This window comes from Lepidochelys kempii, chromosome 2 (assembly GCF_965140265.1).
Source record: "Lepidochelys kempii isolate rLepKem1 chromosome 2, rLepKem1.hap2, whole genome shotgun sequence".
NCBI lineage: Eukaryota > Metazoa > Chordata > Testudines > Cheloniidae > Lepidochelys > Lepidochelys kempii.
Genome location: NC_133257.1, coordinates 58,701,184 through 58,722,314, shown reverse-complemented (window position 1 = coordinate 58,722,314; position 21,131 = coordinate 58,701,184). Strand labels below are relative to the sequence as shown.

General features: G+C 42.5%; 1 protein-coding gene across 14 annotated transcripts in view; it reads right to left on the bottom strand.

Moving 5' to 3' along the window:
• EYA1 (EYA transcriptional coactivator and phosphatase 1) overlaps window positions 1–21,131 on the bottom strand; it is a 231,237-nt gene that overhangs the window by 202,937 nt on the left and 7,169 nt on the right. The window contains exon 1 of one of the 14 annotated variants that reach the window (XM_073330855.1): window positions 19,432–19,453. The exons of the other annotated variants lie outside the window; for them this stretch is intronic. The gene's annotated coding sequence lies outside the window, so the exon portion shown is untranslated. Of the gene's footprint in view, window positions 1–19,431; window positions 19,454–21,131 lie in introns of those variants that run through there. 14 annotated transcript variants of the gene reach the window in all.

Here is a 21,131-nt window from a genome sequence, read left to right as displayed (position 1 = left end):
CAGGTGAAAATGAGGTGTGTAGACATTTAGCTGCTTGATTTGAGCACACAGACACACGGTTTGTTAGATGGCAAGATGCTCTCAGTTGCACTTGCAAAATTGTACCTCTATTTGAAGACAAAGAGAGAGGCCAGGCTTAAAAAAAATTACAAACCAGCCAAAGATGAGATCAAAGTATAAATTAATTAATTAAATAAATAAATATCACAGGAAACACCTACTCCCTAAAGAAAACAAAGTACTAAATGCAGTCTCAGTAAGGGCCAGATGCCTGAATATGCAAGTACTTGTAGATTGTTCATTCTCAAAAGTTTTTTCTACTTTTACTAATATTCTTGCCCATGTCTCTCCAAATCTGTGTCTCAGCATGTAGTTAAATGTCTTAACTCAGCTGTGTGAAAACATAATGAGTGTATGCCTGGAAATGCCTGTTCACCTAGTCCTTGCAGACACACAGAATCAACATGTTTTGTTTGCCTTTAAGGGCTCTCATTCAGTGATCTATGACGAATAACAATATTTATAACTACGTGAACTACGATAAGGACAATCAAATCTTAGGCTTCAGACAGTGATCTGACCACCACAGGAGTTAAGCAGGAATTTTCTCCCCATGTACAGCATTGCACAATTGCTTACATGCATTATTAGGGGTGAGAGAGGAGAGGTTCACATCCTTGTGAATGCCGGAGGCAGGATCCAGGTTTCAGGTGTCAAGTATCTGAGCCAGAATGGCAAATCCTATGTTCCCACAATTATTGTTGGTAAGCCCCTATGAAATCCCTCCACTGATTTTTAAAGATACGTTTAATTTAGATCTTAGTTTGTTATTCTCTACAGTGACAAAGAGGGGAGCGAATCTTCATCTTCTCAGAGAGTCTAGGAAAATGTAGCTAAAGCAAGGCAGAAAGAAACAGAGGGACGTTTGTCTCCTGTAGCCATGGAATTTGAATTTCTCCTATTTTAAATAGGGTCCTAAAATGATTAATTTCACCCACAGCCAATATAATTTAATTATCATAAGACAAAGTTGGCATTTACATTACAACAAAATTATGTTCCTCAAATAAAAGATAGAACATAACCTGAATGTAACAACATTCTGCGCAAAAAATAAATCATGAACTTGAATGTTCTATTAGAGAAATCGATCACTCAAAAGTCAAGAAATATAAAGTTATATTTGAAAACTCAATCTTAACTTTATGCTTTTGTTCTTAATTCATTTAAATATGACTTCCCTATCATTCTAACTTACTTTCCCACTAATCCTCTATTATGTGTTAAGATGCAAGAGAAATTCAGGTTGAATAAGGTTCTAAGCTTCATGAGGCCACATAACAATGACTGTGACCTAGGCAAACTGACCCCTCCACATACGGGAGGTACAAGGCTAACAGAGGCAGGGAAGTAAGTAAATAAGATACACAAACACACACACCACCCCTAAAGCAGCACACCGTAGATCCCCAACCCTTTCTCTCATCCTACATCCTAGGCAGGACTACACAGGGAGTGGGAGTTACTCCAGACCTAAAGCATAAGTATTCTACTCAGTACAGCTCCCAGGAGCAGCCAAGGGTATTAGAAGGAAAGGGGCGGGTTAGAGAGAGATTTCCTTCCATGTCACAACATTCTTTTAAGAGACATGCTTTGCAGAAGCATAAGGAGAGAGGTCACTGGGACCCTGGCACTTCTTCCTCCATGCATGATTTTTCATACCACACCAATGAGGCCCATCTTTTCTCCAAGACTCAGCACCATTTTTGGGCTCTTTGCAACGGAGGAGATCTGCTAGGTTCTGCAGCTGCTGTAAGGTCTGTATCACTAATGCTGCTGAGCACAGGACTGAGCCCACCAACATGTATCCGCGTAGAACGTTTGGCAAAATTTTTCCATCACAGGTGTCTAGAATAAAGCTCTTACATAAAAGTAGCCTGTTTTCCAAAGGTGCTGAGATCAATGGGAACTGTAGGTGCTCAATACTTTTATTAAGTTGCCTAATTATGGATTTGCCCCCCCTCCAGGGAATTCAGTCGCAGTCCAGCACATGGACCAATTGCAGAATACTGCTCTAAATTTATTAAACAAAAATGCTTGATTGGGGTCCTTAAAAAAATAAGTCTTTTTTTGTTCACATCCTCTGTCCAAAAATATTTTCAGGGAATATTTATATTTGGCATTAAAATACTTTCTTCTTATGAGCTAAAGCCTTCTTTGGGTCAGACTCTTGCTCCCATTGAAAATTAATGGAAATCTTGCAAACAGTTTAATGGGACCAGGATTTGGGCCCTGCATGGAAGAAGGTATTTCATGACAATCTTTGAAGTTGAAATCACAAACGAATACTGTATTTTTTTTAAGCAGTAGTGGGGCCACACATTTCTTATTTACACTGTATGGATATCAGCTGCACATTTTACTTTATTTCACAGTTTAGCTTATATTTTATATATAAAAAATAAAAGCTAAACTATGAAGTCCAGTGAATGAGCTTCTGATATATACCTCAGCACTTTATTCTTAGTCTGGTTACCATCCGGATTGCTAAATCTTTCTAAATTAGACCAAGCAATTTCTCTTTGTTTTACCTAATATTTGAAAATGGCAAAAAATCCCATGGGTCACTGAAAATTATCCTTTCATTCCAGCCGCCTGCTTCAAGTCAGTCAAAACATTCCAGACTTCAAAAGGGGGCTTTGCCTACTTAGGCCATTTTGGTGTCCTTCTATGGTTGGCCTATGAGGGATTGGTTATTTGGATAAATTAATTTGTGGAGCCTGCTGGCCTTCTAGAAGACCTCAGTGTCTGACTGCAAATTAGTTCTACTGAACATGTAGAAATCCCTGGGCAGACTAGAAGAAATAAATGGTGATAAAATCTAATACTACAATGTTTGTAATGCAATTTTATTCTGCTATGTGGCTTGTAAGCAAAGCTAATGTTGAATTAAAATGTTAAAAATATAAAAAACGTCCATGAAAGCACAAAATCAGATCAGTATCCAAGTCACAGCAGATAAGGCTAAATGCCAACTTTAAAGTAAAGCTTCCAGCAGGAATCTTTTACAAGAACAAACAAAAAATGTCCTAGTTCTCCACAAAATCAACTCACTATTTACATTACGGATGCACCCCCGCTTAAGCCAGGAAGTCACACAGTTGAATTCTGCTTGAGCTGAGGCTGTGAATAAACTGCTAGGCAGCCTTTTAATGCATAGTTGTACAAGTGCCTAAGGATAGTTTATCCTTAAGGAAGAGAAGTCTGTGAGCCAAAACTAACAAACATGGCTCCTCAAGCGGAACAATGGTCCAGAAAACTCAGTAAAAAAGAAAATAAACTTCACTGGCAGTTTGTTTTTTACTGTTAAAAGCTCAGCTACAACTTTATCAAGATGGTAAGAGACTTCATGCACACACTACATTCTCACAGCTGCTTGAAAATTTATGGTGAATTGTAGAACCCTGTCTTACTATACTTAACACACTTTCAAAGGGCAGTTAAGTATGTGCTGTCTAAAGAAAAACCACACCTTAAAACAGTCCAATATTCACTTCTAAAGAAATATAGAGTCAAATCTAAATTAAGTCAAAGATGAAATGAGTTGGATGATCTCAACCAAATCTCTGCTGGGCTTTTGTCCACATCACAAAACAACCATTTCATTTGGAGGAATTGGGGTTTTTCCATTAGCATAGTTTTGTGGGGAAAAATTGTACTAGCAATTACTCTCTCGTTATGCAATTACTTCCCCCATATCACAGGCAATAAACTACAAAAATTCACAAAAATGGAGAGATACCACAAGTACTACATTTAGGCCCTGATTCTACAAAGACTTAATATTGTGCAGCGTAAGTAGCTCCATTAATTTCAGTGAGACTATAGGGCAGAAAGTTAAGCATATGAGCAGGTTACTTACCTGAAACTGGATGTTCTTTGAGATGTGTGCTCCCTATTTGTATTCCAGACGTGGGTGCGCACGCATGCCAGACACCGGAGCCAGAAGTTTTCAGCAGCAATGCCCATTGACCCACATGCACGCCGTACATTGCCTTGTGCTCCAGGCAAGATTATAAGAGGCCGTGTGGGGTGACGCACCCCCAGTCACCCTCTTACCGCTAAGTAAATAGGGCCGTCCGCAGCAGAAGGGACAATGGGAAGGCACAAATGGGGACCACCAGTTATGGGTATGTAACCTCCTCTTATTCTTCGAGTGATGGTCCCTCTTTGTATTCCAAACATCGGTGATTATGAAGCAGTGGTCAGCTTGGAGGTGGGTGCCAGGATGCCAGAGGTATCACCTGTTGCAGGACAACACAGACCACTGTCACCTCTGCAGCTGCTCACTGGTCAATGGCGAAGTGGGCAGTGAAGGTACATATGGAGCGCTAGGTCGCCACTTGGCATATACCGTGCCAAAGGACGTCCTCCAGGGAGGCGGAGGTGGTCGCTTGCACTCTCATGGAGTGGGCCATAATTCTGCCAGGTGGTGAGGCGTTGGACTGCGCAGTGCACTACCTGATGCATGTCAAGATCCACTTGGATATGCGCTTATAAAATATGAATGGAATGTCTTTAAAAAGTGTGCACATCATTCACAAACCCTACAAATAGTTATCCTTTATTGAAGTCCCTGAGATGGGTCCTTTTGATATAACAGAGGCAGCTTTCAGGTTCTTTATGCAAAGGATTGGACATGCTGAACCTTACCAAGTAGCTTTAATACAAACTTAGAAAGAGAGAGAAAAAGCAACCTGTGTTATTACTTGATATCAGAAAGAAGTTGCAGCAAAACTGAGATTCAAGTCAAGATATTGAGAAATACTCCAAATAGCTGTGCACCTGCACAATGCACGGTACTCAATGCACGACAAATAGTTTAACTTTAGCATTTAAATTTTTTACGATCAGACTCTGATTTAATCAGACATCAGACACAGCTTTGCACCAAGCACAGAGAGTTTGAAGAAGAGATTCTATTTGCCCAAGACTAAAAGCTTGTTCTTATAATAAGTCTTTTCATTAAACAAGACTCAAACATAGAGGATGTCTACGCTTCTACCTGGGGGTGGGAGTCCCCTGCTTGGGGAGACAAACTGGCACTAGCTCTTATTTAGCTGGTGTGCTACAAACAGAGTGTAGCCACAGCAGCGTGAATGGTGGGATGGGCTAACCACGCCACATACATTCCTAGGGTACAGGATAGGCATGTCCGCGAGGCACTAGCCTGTCCCACCACTCACACTACCACAGGTACACGCTGTTTTCAGCATATTAGCGCAATGAGAGGTAGGACGAGTTTGTCTCCATGAGCTGAGAATCTCAGTTCCAGCTTGAAGTGTAGACAGGCCACAATTCTCTATGGGCAATACCTCTGGAGAGAATGAGGCAGGTGTATTTAGAGATACACACAATCCTCTAGATAATATCTGACTTAAATGTTATACAGTAGAACCTCAAAGATATGAACTCCAGAGGTACGGACTAACTGGTCAACCAGACAATGTGGGGAACAAGAAATAAACGATCAGTCAGCAACGGAGACAAAACAAATAACAGCAGCAAATACTGTACTGTACTGAGCCTGTATTGAATCTTAAAAGGTAGGCACATGTGGGCTGCCTGTCTCCACTCCATGCCCCGCCACGGTGCAGGGCAGCCACTTACAGGTAGGGGATGGTGAATTCCATTTTCCCCTCTCCCTGCCCCCGGCTGGGAGGAGGACAAGCTAGCAGCAAGCTCAGAGCCCTTGAAGAAACTTCCTGAGCTGCTCCTGAAACCCGGCTGGAGCCATAGCCCCAGTTCCTGCTTGCACACTGCGCTCTGGAGTAGCAGCTCAGTTTTAGAGGGCTACAGCCTGCACCAGCCACCCACTGACACTGCAGTGCTCCAGGGTGCCTCACTCAACACCCTGGCAGTCAGGGGGCTAAAACCCAGCTACCTGTCCCCACCCCCACTGGCTAGGCAGCCACTGCAGAGCTGTCAGCCCCCGGTCTGAGCAGTCCGCCCTGAAGAGCATCCCATAATGGCTTGTTCAGAGTTATGAACACCTCGGGAATGGAGGTTTTTCATAACTCTGAGGTTCTACTGTATTTGTGTTTTCTTTCTCAGATATCAGGTGGGAGCGTGGAGGGAGTAGATGGAGTTAGTCCAGATACACACGTGTAACTAAGAGCTGCCCAATCAGTTTATATGGTATGTGATTTCAAACCCATAATCACTGCACATTCAAGTCCATTTGATAAAAATGTTAAAAATTTCTTCAGAAATGAAAATATTGCTCAGATGCAAGAGGTAAATTAAGTCCTAGTTTGGCTGCTTGAGTGTAACAGCGGCATTTGGCCAAGGGAGTTATTTTGGTGTCCCCTGCTGGCTGTTACCATTGACAAGATGACTACTGATCCCAGATACAAGCTGGAATATCACTGTCTCTCTCATTCAGCAGAGAAGCTCTGGCCCTAGAAAGTGGCAAGTCTCCCATAGTTACTTTTTCACTTGCATTGTATTGGCTGATAAATATTTTCTTTTTCCTGGTACTTCCTCGGGTATCTGTCTACTTTTTTCCTTTCCTAGTATGTAACACACCCTTCAATTTAGTTACTGAATAGGACCTCAATGTTTCCCACTCAGTCTTGAAACGGCATCCCCAAAACAGTTTGTATTACGTGTGTTTAAATCTTTTACTTTCTGCATTACTGGGATTTTCCTCCCTACAAAAATCTCCCTATCTCAGTGGCTTACTACCAGAACTCTGCAGTGGCGGCAGGTGCTCTGGATCCTGGACTGCAAAAAGCTATTGGTTTGTGTCACTGTCATTTCACAGTCTGGAACTCCCCTTTCCCTCCCCACACACATTTTATGGTTCACACACCTTTTCTCCTCCACTTTCTCACTCTGTACCTCATTTGCTTTGCCTTGCTAACTACTGGTTTTAAGAAATCTCAGTGTTGATTTGGTTATTTGTGACAAATTTGGCTGCCCAAACAGCAATTTAACAGATTAACAGGAAACCCAGTTCCAGGGCCTGATTCACCACTGCATTATTCCAGTTTAATGGTGATGTGGCTGCATGAAAAATCAGTGGAGTTACACTACTGGCATAAAACTGATAAACCACAAAAGGTAAATCTGCCTCCTGCCATATATGTTTGGCCAGGACAAACTCCACAGTTGCAGTGACCTACATGTACCTTGATAGAGAAACTCCACTCAGTGGCCATCAAGGTGTTACACATCAGTACAGTCCATGACTGCAACCTATTTCAGCAAAGTGAAGGATACCATAAGGAGGCCCTGAGCACACGTAATGCTCCCCAGACTCTGCAGTCAAGTGGGCTGGGTTGAGTGGTAGAAAGAACGGATGGGGGGGGGGGCCCAACAGAGTTCCCCTGACTGACAGCTCCTAAACATGAACAAGTACTTCTTGTTAATGACAACTGTAATAATCACTTACACACTGCCCATCAATATTGTGCACCTGACCAATACACATGGCAATATTTAAAGTACAACCTGTGTTCAGTTGTGTGGTGAGATAGTATTATAGTGGAAGCCACAAGAAAAATTGTAGCTGCGTCAGGCAGAATTCCTCTTTGGGCTCCAGGGGAGTGCTCGACAGGCATCAGCCATGGATATAGCTGTGGTGGTGCCCATGTGGTGGTGCAGAAAACTATTCAACGACATGTGCAAACAGGGCCAATTCATGTTCACCACCAGTTTAGAAACCATAATTGAGCCCTGTTTGAGGTGCAACCACAGTTTCTGAAACGGTGTTGAATATCGATTGGTCCTTTCTACGCATTGCTGTATCAGCAATGGATACAATATCCTAATGTGGACATAGACTCCTATTGTGAAATAAAATGTCTAAGCCAAGTGGTAGTAGCCACATTGCTTTAGACAGTAAAAGCTAGACTGGAGATTGAGAAGACAAATACTGCAGGGAACATTCATCCATTGTCAGGAGAATGGACTACATCTGGACGCTATCTCCCAATTTTGGGTTGCCACCTTTTTTTTCTTGGTGACTCATTTCTTCCTACTTTGTTGCTATGTGAAAAAAACAATCACACAAGCAGGGGAAACTGACTATACAAGAAGAAAAGGAGTACTTGTGGCACCTTAGAGGCTAACAAATTTATTTGAGCATAAGCTTTCGTGAGCTACAGCTCACTTCATTGGATGCATTCAGTGGAAAATACAGTGGGGAATGAATACAGACTAACACGGCTTTCTTTTTGCGAATACAGACTAACACGGCTGCTACTCTGAAACCTGACTATACAAGGGAAACAGTGAAACTGACTACCTAGAAAGTACTGTTAAACACACGAAGTAAATAAACTTAAAAACATAGAAAAAGTCTCTAATATTTAAGTTAATAGTAATCTTAGGAGCTATTTTTTATGATAAGTAAAAATTGGTCAGACAAAGGTAGGATTTGTATGTAGGCTGTTTCCTGATCTGTGTTTCTACAATCAAGGATAAAAGCTACAAGTTAGAGGGTTCATTAAGAGCTCATAGAGAACAACAAAACAAGCTAATGAATGCATAATCATGCAAGGTATATAGACTTATTTATAGCATTCAAATGCGTTATTAACAGCCTCATTACATTAGCAATCAGTGTACAAAGCTTCTTAGCAATGTGGCTTGTGAAACAGGCATTTACAGGAAACAACTGCATCACTGAAATATAATTTCAGAGTCACAGATTTTGTCATCATGTATAAAGCTGACTTATGAGACTTTGTCCTAAACGCACACCAGGCGTTGTACCAATTTATTCCAGCGGTGAATCTGGCATACAATCTCACAACCACATATAAAAAGCAGGTCAACTGAAATAAATTGATTAGGAGACTTGCTAATAGGATTAAAATGTTATGAACAAATCAAATCGGATAAGAAAAATACTTGAAGACAGCAACAAATACTGTATTATAGTATGAGACATTTTCAAAAATATCATCTTTTAAAAATATACATATATTATTATGCAATGCATCTTTGGATTAGGCCTCTAACCTCTCATATTATAATTCATAGCCTCAAATCATCAAAAGTGGGTATTTCACTTTAAGGAGTTTCCAACCACTCAGTTACGACAAAAATAATTACTACTTTAAAAGCAATAACTCTTTCCTTAGGGCTGACATGTTGTTTACTTACAGACTTTCCATTTATCCCCCGAGGGTCTTCACTGAAGATATCTTCTTCCAAATTATATACGGGCTATTAGCTAAAGTGTGCTTCAAAAACAGTCCTCACTCACACACACACACACACACCTATGCAGAATACAGCATCACACCGTTGTATTAATTTGTTGGCATGAAAGTAAGAGCTGATCTTTACATCTGCAGCTTTCCATTAACTAACATGTACACACAAGTCAGGAACATTCATCTTCAATGAATTAAATTAATCTTTAAAATAAATATATGGTCTTGCTATTTATGACAACCTACATGAGCCAAATGCAGGAAGTGATAGCTCGGTTGTGCTTGCTATCAGCAGCTGAAAGAAAGGCAGACAGGAACTTTTCTACAGCCACTATTTCTGTGCCAACAATGCAAAAGATTGTTTTAATTGTGGGTTTTTTGGGGGGGAGAGGGTGGTTTGTTTGTTTTTCATTCAGTTTCTGCATGCTATCTATGAACATCAATTGTACTGTAATGCTAAAAGGAAATAATAACGAAGAAGTATGATTGTAGACTGAGCCACGATAAAAGAGAAAATCCACAACGTTTTCAGAATGTTGCCCTCAAGCTAAGGATATTATACTAAATCTCTGCAAGTTTACATTAGGTCACAGTCCCACTGACTATAAAGTCATAAAGATGAGATGCGTTGTGTTCTCTCACCTTCAGAGAGTGTTCTTTGATGTTATAAGTAACAGTAAACATAGAGTTACATTTAAAAAGGTTCAGTCCTTTTTTTAAAGGGAGCATTTCAAGAGATTATTTCCTTACAGAGGAAACTATCTTCAGAATAAAGTGTTGTGACAATTGTTTAAGATTTAAAATTAATTGTTCATACCAGTCAAGCAGCTATCACTCCAAACACCAGCTCCCAAAGTTGTTCCCCCTCCCCAAATTTGTGATGAATCTGTTTACGAAAAGTGTGGAGTAAATGCAGCATGAACAGCAGATACAATGTAAACCAATGAAATCACTGATGAAATCTGAGGGCTTGTCTACACTTACAGCAGTGCAGTGGCGCAGATGTGCCTCTAGCACTTAGTGAAGATGATACCTATGCCAGCAGGAGAACTTCTGTCAGTGTAGATACTCCACCTTCCCAAGAGGCAGTAGCTATATTGATGGGAGAAGCTCTCCTGTCTACATAGTGCTGTGTACACCTGGAGTTAAGCTGGTATAACTAAGTCGCTCAGGGGTGTGAAAAAAACACAAGCCTGAGTGATGCAGTTATCCCAACAAACTCCCAGTGCAGGCCAAGCCTTAATCTCTCTCTCACACACACAGAGTTAAGTAAATGGCACTTTTCCTTCTGTAACAAACTAAGGCCAAGGTCCCGCAAACACTTACTCGGGTGAGTAGCCCTAATTCAGTGGGACTACTTGCACACATAAATCTAATTATGTGCATATGCATTTCACGATTGAGATCTAAGGACTTAATCCTGTCATCCTTTATTTCAGTGGAAATATTACATGTACAAGATACATACTGTTGGATTCCACTCAGCCCACAAATGCTTCTACTTGTATAAGATTTATTTAAAAAAGCAACATAAAAAAAGCATTAACAGGTCAACTCCACACAGTAGGGAGGATGCTGATATGTGACATGTTTCCTGGTGTATCTTCCTCATCATTTCTGGTTTACAGGGAAGGGATGATCACGGTGGGGCTGGCCACTTTAAGGGGAAATGGGCCTAAGGCCACCTGTGACAAGCTTAATTCACCTTCCCAGGTGGGGAAGATGAAGATCAGGTGACCCACTTAGGCTTCTTAAAAGGAGGGTCTGCAGAGAGTTAAGAAATGGTGACCCAGCTCCAGGAAGGAGGGCTGGGGACTTCCTACCTTAGGGGAGAGAGACATTGAACTGGGGTAGCAGCCTGGAGGGCCAATGTATATCAGGACGAAATAATCTGGAACCAAAAGGGGAGTGTTTTAATTACCTTTGGACTCTGATCTGGAGTTTTTGAGGAATCTGGGGAAGAAAACTGACAAAGAGACCTGCACAGCAACGTCTGGCCATGAGAGCTGTGGCACCAATTCAGACATTTCGGGGGGAGGGGAGAGGGGAGAGGGGCAAATTACAGTCCCTGCCTCCCTCTGACAACAACTCTGTAGAATCCCCACTTGTCTCCCCTCCCCTTAGGAACACCAGGTCTCCCTCAGCCAGGGAGTATCCCTTCTCTCTCTCTTTTCTGCACAATGCATGAGCGAGTGCCACCTGGAGTCAAGTTCTTGGCATGCTCTCCTGCACACCACCATACAGGAACAGACTTCTCATGCACCAGGTCACAACGCCACTCAAATTTGGCCTGGTTGCCCCTTTGTCTGGATGGTGGGGCTGCCAGGTCAAATTTCACTGATGTTGTGACCATGCAGCTGGAGCAATGCTCCGGACTGCTCCAGCAGCTTCTATACTAATTTAGTACAAGACCACTGCTGAAAGGTGGTTGGGCCATGGTCCACCTGTCCAACGCCTGTACTCTGGCTCTGCAGCCTATGGAATATGAGCAAATGCTAAAACCTAATGGAGTGGCACATTCATACAAACCCCAGTGCTGTCTATTCACACCACTTTATGAGGGGGCACCTGAGTGACGATCACCCTGTTACAAAGATCCAATACAATCCTTCTCCTGTTGAGGACAATGGCAAACTTCAGATACTTCTGTGGGACCAGGACTGGGCCCTTGGACTTGTTCTGACACCAGATTCCTAATCAGGCAATTAGAAAATTATTAAAGACTTTAAAAAGTTACAAAAGGAATTTTTTAATTAAAAACCAACAAACAGCAGGGTGAAATGTTTCTCTGCCAAAGGCACATACAGAATGCCGTTCTCCTAAGCAATGACTATTGCCTGTTTAAAAAGTCTTTTCCTGCAAAACTCCATAAAGGGAAAACCACATGAGTGGAGACTCTGCAACTTCACTGCAGGAATAAAATGGTGCCTTTTCTCATGGAAAATATCCAGCAGATAATTGATGTCATTTGGGTGATTTGGCAGCTTTCCAAGTCAGCAGTGTACCCTTTACAAATATATAATATGAAAGCTTTACCAAGACTGGTAACCTTGTACACTTAAAACGCATTCTTGTAATAATGCCAATAAGCATAAAACAGATAGATTTTAGTCTATACAATTTCTCAGGAGTGACTAAATGACCTGACTCACAGGAGCGGCAGCTAACATTATCTCACACGTACAGATGTTTATATAATATAGTTCCCATAAAGCCATATTGTGTAATATATCACTATCAGAAAGAGCCCAATATTGCATTCTTTGCTATGGCAAAACACACCTTCAAGTCAATGGAGTTGCATGCTCATAATTAAGGGGGTTAGAAATTTGTCCTCTACATTCTGACTACCCACCCTGCTAATAGGGGCAAAAATTCAGCCTGCCTACAAAGCTGTAGAAGGCCTCTGGCAGCAGCACTGAATTAGCACTGACATTAGAGTTTAGCTTTGAATATACAGCAGTTGATTTACAATGTAATACTGTAATCTTAATTTTAAAAAATTAAACTTTTAAATTTAAACAAGGGCAATTGAGTTATCTTTATTATAAATGTCATTTAGAATATTTTAACATTTAGTAAATTTCACACAAAAAAATTAAATTCCCTTGCATTGTATCAAAAATTATATCTGAATTACTCAGAGTATCTATTACACAGAGATTATTATATGCAAAATAGGTCATCTGATATGGGGGGGAAATACCTCACAAATTATGTGAAAGACAACACTCTAATTGAGGGGAAATCATGAAAATACATGTCCTTTTTTTTTCCTTTCTATATTACTTTGAGATCATTTAACCACTTTGCTTATTTAAATATTATTATTCAATATGTATATGTGATAGCACCTAAAGACCAACCAGGTCACAGCATCACTATTTTATGCACTGCTGTGACCAAGGGACTCCTGCTGCAACTGGCAGAGAGCACAAAATGCAGAAGGTTTTACAGGGATCCTCTGGGTCAGATATTTGCATAACAGCTCACCAAAGGGTGACATGTGAGGTCTCTATCGAGAGCCAGCAGCCCATCGCTTATCATAATCACTGTACGGATAATACTTAAGGATTTATACATCTATACTAAAATTCACGTTCTTAAGGACTGGGAATTAAGGCAGGTCACCGGGGTGGGGGGGAGAGGGAGGGGACATAACTTAGACCTTTCAGACAGCAGGTTACAGATGCCATGAGAGTATTCTGTATTTTATGACTCACAATGGAGGCCTATTTTCACACTGAGCAAGATACTAGTTGAAAGACTGCAAAATCTAAAAGAGAGAAAACCTACAGGAAAAAAACAAACAATCAGCAGGGGAGAATCCCGTTTATGAATAAGATCAAAGGACAGTCTGGTATATCAGGGAATCCAAAGAAACACAAAAAGAAAAGGAGTACTTGTGGCACCTTAGAGACTAACCAATTTATTAGAGCATAAGCTTTCGTGAGCTACAGCTCACTTCATCAGATGCATATCGTGGAAACTGCAGCAGACGATATGCATCTGATGAAGTGAGCTGTAGCTCACGAAAGCTTATGCTCTAATAAATTGGTTAGTCTCTAAGGTGCCACAAGTACTCCTTTTCTTTTTGCGAATACAGAATAACACGGCTGTTACTCTGAAACCTGTCATTATGCAAAGAAACACAGAGAATCGTTCACCAAGGAAACAAGCTGACAGCGTTGTTTGTCTCATGAAAAGAGGATCAAAGCCATCCTGGCTGTAAAGCGCTGGTAAGCAATACTTTATTAGACAAGAGAGTATCTTGTTAATTAAGTCTAGGCTCCAGAATGTGTGTAAGAACTTCATTTAAATATAACCATTTGTCTACAATATTTCTGCTTGCTCCTACTTTGAATTACTTTGTTCAATTGACGTATACTTGATTATAAAGATATCTAAGTACTGTGTATTAAGCAGAGCCGTGGTTTGGGGTAGAACTGATAAGCTGGGGTGTAGTCCTTCTTTTGAAGAAGCAGATCTGAGACCACGAGTGTCCAGTGAAACAGGGGCTGGACACTCCAGGGAGTCACTCGCACAGTTCAAGGGTTGGAGTGTGCCTTTTTTCTAACCTGTAGAGAAACAGCCGGGCCTGTAGAGGTCTAGAGGGGAGTGCTTGTTTTGCCCCATAGCTGGTGGAGTTGGGGAGCTGGCCCCCTGGCAAGCACAGACTAGACTTCCTTATGCTATGGGCAGGTGGTACTGAGATGCTTCACAATGTTGGGTACCCCAGGAAGCATTGCAGCTGTACAAACGTAAGATAAATGACAGCCCCTGTCCCCAAAGAGTTATTCATATTTTTAAAAGGTAATAAAACTACAAAAGGTAAACAAGCATAAAAAAGGAAAATAAGGACAACCTGGGGAATTGCAGAGCAGGGAGCTTAACTTCAGTACCCAGAAAGATAATGGAGCAAATAATTAAGTAATCAATTTGCAAACACCTAGAAGATAATAAAGTGATAAGTAACAGACAGCATGGACATTGACAAGGTAACAAGCCTTGTGGATAGGAGGGAAACAGTAGATGTGTATATCTTGACTTTAGTAAGGCTTCTGATACTGTTTTGCATGCCCTACTCATAAACAAACTAGGGAAATACAACCTAGACGGAGCTATTAGAAGATGAGTGCATAACTGATGGGAAAACCATTTCCAGAGGGTAATCATCAGTGGTTCACAGTCAAGCTGGTAGGGCTTATTGAGTGGGGTCCCGCAGATATCAGTCCTGGGTCCAGTTCTGTTCAATATCTTCATCAGTGATTTAGATAATGGCATAGAGAGTACACTTATAAAGTTTGCCGATGATACCTATCTGGGAGTGGTTGCAAGTGCTTTGGAGGATAGTATTAAAATTCAAAATGATCTGGACAAACTGAAGAAAGGGCCTGAAGTAAATAGGATGAAATTCAACAAGGACAAATGCAAAGTACTTCACCTAGGAAGGAACAATCAGTTGCACACATACAAAATGGAAATGACTGCCTAGGAAGCAGTACTGCAGACAGGGATCTGGACGTCATAATGGATCACAAGCTAAATATGAGGGAACAGTGTAACACTGTTGTAAAATAAGCAAACAGCATTCTGGGATGTACTAGCACGAGTGTTGTAAGAAAGACACAAAAAGTAATTCTTCTGCTCTACTCTGCACTGATTAGGCCTCAACTGGAGTATTGTGTCCAGTTCTAGGTGCCACATTTTAGGAAAGATGCGGACAAATTGGAGAAAGTCCAGAGGAGAGCAACAAAGATGATTAAAGGTCTAGAAAACATGACCTACAAGGAAAGATTGAGAAAAATGGGTTTGTTTAGTCTGGAGAAGAGAAGACTGGGGGGGGGGCATGATAACAGCTTTCAAGTACATAAAAGGTTGTTACAAGGAGGAGGAAGAAAAAAAATTCTCATTAAAACCTGAGAATAGGACAAGAAGCAATGCACTTAAATTGCAACAAGGGAAGTTCAGATTGGACATTAGGAAAAACTTCCTAGCAGTCAGGGTAGTTAAGCACTGGAACAATTTGCGTAGGGAGGTTGTGGAATCTCCATCATAGGATGTTTTTTAAGATGAGGTTAGACAAACACCCCCTCAAGGATGGTCTGGATAATACTTAGTCCTGGCATGAGTGCATGGGACTGACTAGATGATTTCTCAGGCTGCCTTCCAGTCCTATGATTCTATAAAAAGTACTTTAAGTTGGATTTCATTCCCTTCACTCTACAATGATATCCAAAGGTGGACAGTTCCTTCTCTTTACATGGAAGGGTAGCAATGCATACCTTCATAGTTAGCTTAAGGTGACTTTCTCCTATAAGGGAAAGGCTCATAAAGACTTCTTAAAAATCATCAAACGCACACCAGCAGGGACGGGACAATGAGTCTGTATCCTCAATACACCAACCCCTGGTCTACACTAGGACTTTACGTCGAATTTAGCTGCGTTAAATCGATGTAAACCTGCACCCATCCACACGATGAAGCCCTTTTTTTCGACTTAAAGGGCTCTTAAAAATCGATTTCTTTACTCCACCCCTGACAAGTGGATTAGCGCTTAAATCGGCCTTGCCGGGTCGAATTTGGGGTACTGTGGACACAATTCGACAGTATTGGCCTCTGGGAGCTATCCCAGAGTGCTCCATTGTGACCGCTCTGGACAGCACTCTCAACTCACATGCACTGGCCAGGTAGACAGGAAAAGAACCGCGAACTTTTGAATCTCATTTCCTGTTTGGCCAGCGTGGCAAGCTGCAGGTGACCATGCAGAGCTCATCAGCAAAGGTGACCATGATGGAGTCCCAGAATCGCAAAAGAGCTCCAGCATGGACTGAACGGGAGGTACAGGATCTGATCGCTGTATGGGGAGAGTAATCCGTGCTATCAGAACTCCATTCCAGTTTTCGAAATGCCAAAACCTTTGTCAAAATCTCCCAGGGCATGAAGGACAGAGGCCATAACAGGGACCCGAAGCAGTGCCGCGTGAAACTTAAGGAGCTCAGGCAAACCTACCAGAAAACCAGAGAGGCGAACGGCCGCTCCGGGTCCGAACCCCAAACATGCTGCTTCTATGATGAGCTGCATGCCACTTTGGGGGTTCAGCCACCACTGCCCCAGCCGTGTTGTTTGACTCCTTCAATGGAGATGGAGGCAACACGGAAGCAGGTTTTGGGGACGAAGAAGAAGATGATGATGAGGAGGTGGTTGTAGATAGCTCACAGCAAGCAAGTGGAGAAACCGGTTTTCCCGACAGCCAGGAACTGTTTCTCACCCTGGACCTGGAGCCAGTACCCCCCGAACCCACTCAAGGCTGCCTCCTGGACCCGGCAGGCGGAGAAGAGACCTCCGGTGAGTGTACCTTTTAAAATACTATACATGGTTTAAAAGCAAGCATGTGAAAGGATTAATTTGCCCTGGCATTCGCGGCTCTCCTGGATGTACTCCCAAAGCCTTTGCAAAAGGTAGGACACTTTACCACTCCAGGCCAGTAACACGTACTCGGGAATCATTGTAGAACAAAGCATTGCAGCGTATGTTTGCTGGCGTTCAAACAACATCCATTCTTTATCTCTCTGTGTTATCCTCAGGAGAGTGAGATATCATTCATGGTCACCTGGTTGAAATTGGGTGCTTTTCTTCAGGGGACACTCAGAGGTGCCCGTTCCTGCTGAGCTGTTTGCCTATGGCTGAACAGAAATGTTCCCCGCTATTAGCCACGGAGAAGGGGGAGGGTTGAGGGGGTAGCCAGGCGGTGGGGGGAGGCAAAATGTGACCTTGTCATGAAAGCACATGTGCTATGTATGTAATGTTAACAGCAAGGTTTACCCTGAAAGAGTGTAGCCACTGTTTTATAAAATGTGTCTTTTTAAATACCGCTGTCCCTTTTTTTTTCTCCACCAGCTGCATGTGTTTCAATGATCACAGGATCTTCTCCTTCCCAGAGGCTAGTGAAGATTAGAAAGAAAAAAAAACGCACTCGTGATGAAATGTTCTCTGAGCTCATGCTGTCCTCCCACACTGACAGAGCACAGACGAATGCGTGGAGGCAAATAATGTCAGAGTGCAGAAAGCACAAAATGACGGGGAGGAGAGGTGGCGGGCTGAAGAGAGTAAGTGGCGGGCTGAAGACACAAAGTTCCATGAAAGTGCCCTTACGCATGCGAAAGTTTCGCAGCCACTGGGAATCGTCCCAGACCTGCAACACTATGCGGTCCCACCAGTCTGTGCTTGTTTCCTGAGCCCAGAATCGGCGTTCCACAGCATGAACCTGCCCCATTAGCACCTTGATGCATGCATTGGCAGGGCCCATGCTTTCAGAGAAATCTGTGTCCATGTCCTGATCACTCACGTGACCGCGCTGACGTCGCCTCCTCACCCGGTATCGCTCTGCCAGGTTCTGGTTCTGCATATACTGCTGGATAATGCGTGTGGTGTTTAATGTGCTCCTAACTGCCAAAGTGAGCTGAGCGGCCTCCATGCTTGCCTTGGTACGGCGTCCGCACAGAAAAAAGGCGTGGAACGATTGTCTGCCATTGCTCTGATGGAGGGAGGGGCGACTGACGACATGGCTTACAGGGTTGGCTTACAGGGAATTAAAATCACCAAAGGGGGTGGCTTTACATCAATGAGTATTTCAGGCAGGACTTCACGGAGGGTTCCAATAAGAAATGGTGCACCTAAGTAATTGTTCTTATTGGAACAAGCAGGTTTGTCTGACCTCTGATTGATACATGGCTAGATTTACCTCGCTGCACCTTCTCTGTGAGTGACTGCAGTGTGACCTAGAGGAATGCGTCCCCTAGACGGGGGAGAAGTGGAAGCAAATGAGTACAAAACAAATCTGGTCTATTTCTTGTTTTGATCCACTCCATCTATCTTTTACATCTTTGGCTGGCAGCAGACAGTGCAGAAGGACTTCAAGCCATCCACATCTCATGGCTGCTCGGCAGAAGATGGTGCAGTAGGACTGCTAGCCATCCTCATCTCTTGCCTGCCTCGCAGAAGATGGTACAGGAGGACTGCTAGCAATCCGTGTCGCCTGCCTGCTCACCATAAGTTGGTTCAATAGGACTGACTGCAGGACTAAAGAGAATGACCTGGTCAAGTCATTTCTAATGTAGTCCCTGCACCCATGTCTGCCCAGGCGCTCCTGGCCGACGTGGCCAGGAGCACCTTGGACATGACGATGATGGCTACCAGTCCTACTGCACCATCTGCTGCCACAAGGCAAGGGGTTGCTGCTGCTGTGTAGCAATGCAGAACCACATATGCCAGCACCCAGGAGACATACGGTGACGGTTACCTGAGTGGGCTCCATGCTTGCCGTGGTATGGCGTCTGCACAGGTAACTCAAGAAAAAAGGCACGAAACGATTGTCTGCTTCTGCTTTCACGAAGAGAGGGAGGGAACGGGGGCCTGACGATATGTACCCAGAACCACCCGTGACAATGTTTTAGCCCCATCAGGCATTGGGGCCAGAATTCCAATGGGCAGTGGAGAATGCGGGAACTGTGGGATAGCTACCCACAGTGCAACACTCCGGAAGTCGACGCTTGCCTCGGTACTATAGAAGCACTCCGCCGAGTTAATGCACTTAATACACTTAGAGCATTTTCTGTGGGGACACACACACTCGAATATATAAAACCGATTTCTAAAAAACTGACTTCTATAAATTCGACCTAATTTCATAGTGTAGACATACCCCAAGTGTGTTTGGTTACAATGGAAGGGCTTTCCACATTTCCACTCCTTCTGCACGTCAATAACTCCACCTCAACCCCTAATAATACAGGAAATCTGTTAAAGGTTGAGCAGAATTATTATATTTTAGATATAGATATACACACACACACACACATATATATATATATATATTTAGGGTAGTCTCTTAAAACAGGAAGTTGCCAATTAAGGATAATCTCTTGCACAGATTTCAGGGTTCACATGAGTTACAAACAAGGGTCGATGTTTTGGCTGGCAAATCCAGACTCTGCAGCTTAGCTGCCTACATAACCTGATGTACATGTAGAGAAATTATCCTCCTAACTGATATGTGCTCTGAGCAACAGTAACATATACAGTTTGATGACAAGCAAAAAAAAAAAAAAAACCACAGTATAGGACATGTCACAATTGATTATCTCATAAATGGGAGGTCCAACCTAATCATAACCTTGCATAGTAGAAAAATATATTCTATACAAGTTCTTATGCAACATTTACCATCCAATCTCAATGCAAACTTTGGTTCCTAAGAACAGTGAACCTGATTCTTCACTCTAGCTGAGCTGTTCTTGGTACAAGAAAGGGTGTTGTGTTTCCTTTATTCCAGGCTCTGCCCTGCTCCCAGAATACGTTAAGCGCAGTCTCTGGGCTACCGTAGCTTCTATTCAGCTCCAGTTGGCCCCTAGGTGTGCTTCTGATAGCCAAGAATAGCTGAAGTAGAGCAGTGCTTCAACCATGCCCCTTTGCTGATTATATACCCTACATGTCCCCAGCTCCAGGGATGGTTGGAAAAAAGAGATGTGGAGCATTTCCTCTGCTATTGCCCCATCTGGAGAACCACTTAATGTTGGAGATTCCCTGGTGATTGGTTCCGCTGCTGTAGTCCCTTTATTTCACAAGAATAAGATAATTTTGAAAATTTGACACAGATATTATCCCACTAGCATATTATTTTAAACCTAATATGCATTTTTGTGAAGTCCCAGAGCTGACTGCTATGTGTAGGTCAAATCCTAAACAAAACAACAAGCTCCAACCCTACTCAACATGCTGGAATGAAAAATACCAGGGACACTTTTCCATATCTGGGTCTTGAAAGCTTAGAGATGGTTTGTTAGGGAAGGGGAAAGGTGTTTTGTGCCTCAGTCATCAAGCTTTATTCTAGTGCTACTAGCGAATGACAGTGCGTACATACAGTTTTATGTCTACATTTTAAGGAGGTCAGTGGTTTGGGTTTTAGGGTTATATTCAGGAAGTTTGCTTTCTAGCATTCGGTAAAGAATTATTACCAAACGCTAAAAAAGAAACTTCCAAACATAACAGCTTTTTTAAAAAAAAAAAAAAAAGGATCAGTTTAGACAGAAACCTACTGGCAGCTTTGAAAACAATTAAAGCCATTGCTTGGGGTGGACAGCCCATCCGTTCCAACATAGGAACTCTGCAGCTGCAGGTTTGGTAACCTCTCTCAAGTGGCCCTAGGGATCCCAATCTAATGGATTAGACAGGGACCCAGATCTGCAAAATGTAGTGTACTCACATACTGTATAAATTTCTCAGGAGTCAAATGCACACCAGCAGAGACGGTGACATGAATCTGAATGCATAAATTTTGGGTATGCATCAGACGTTCCTGTGTAAGTGTAGTCAGAGTGAAATTTCCCACATAACAAGTCAGTT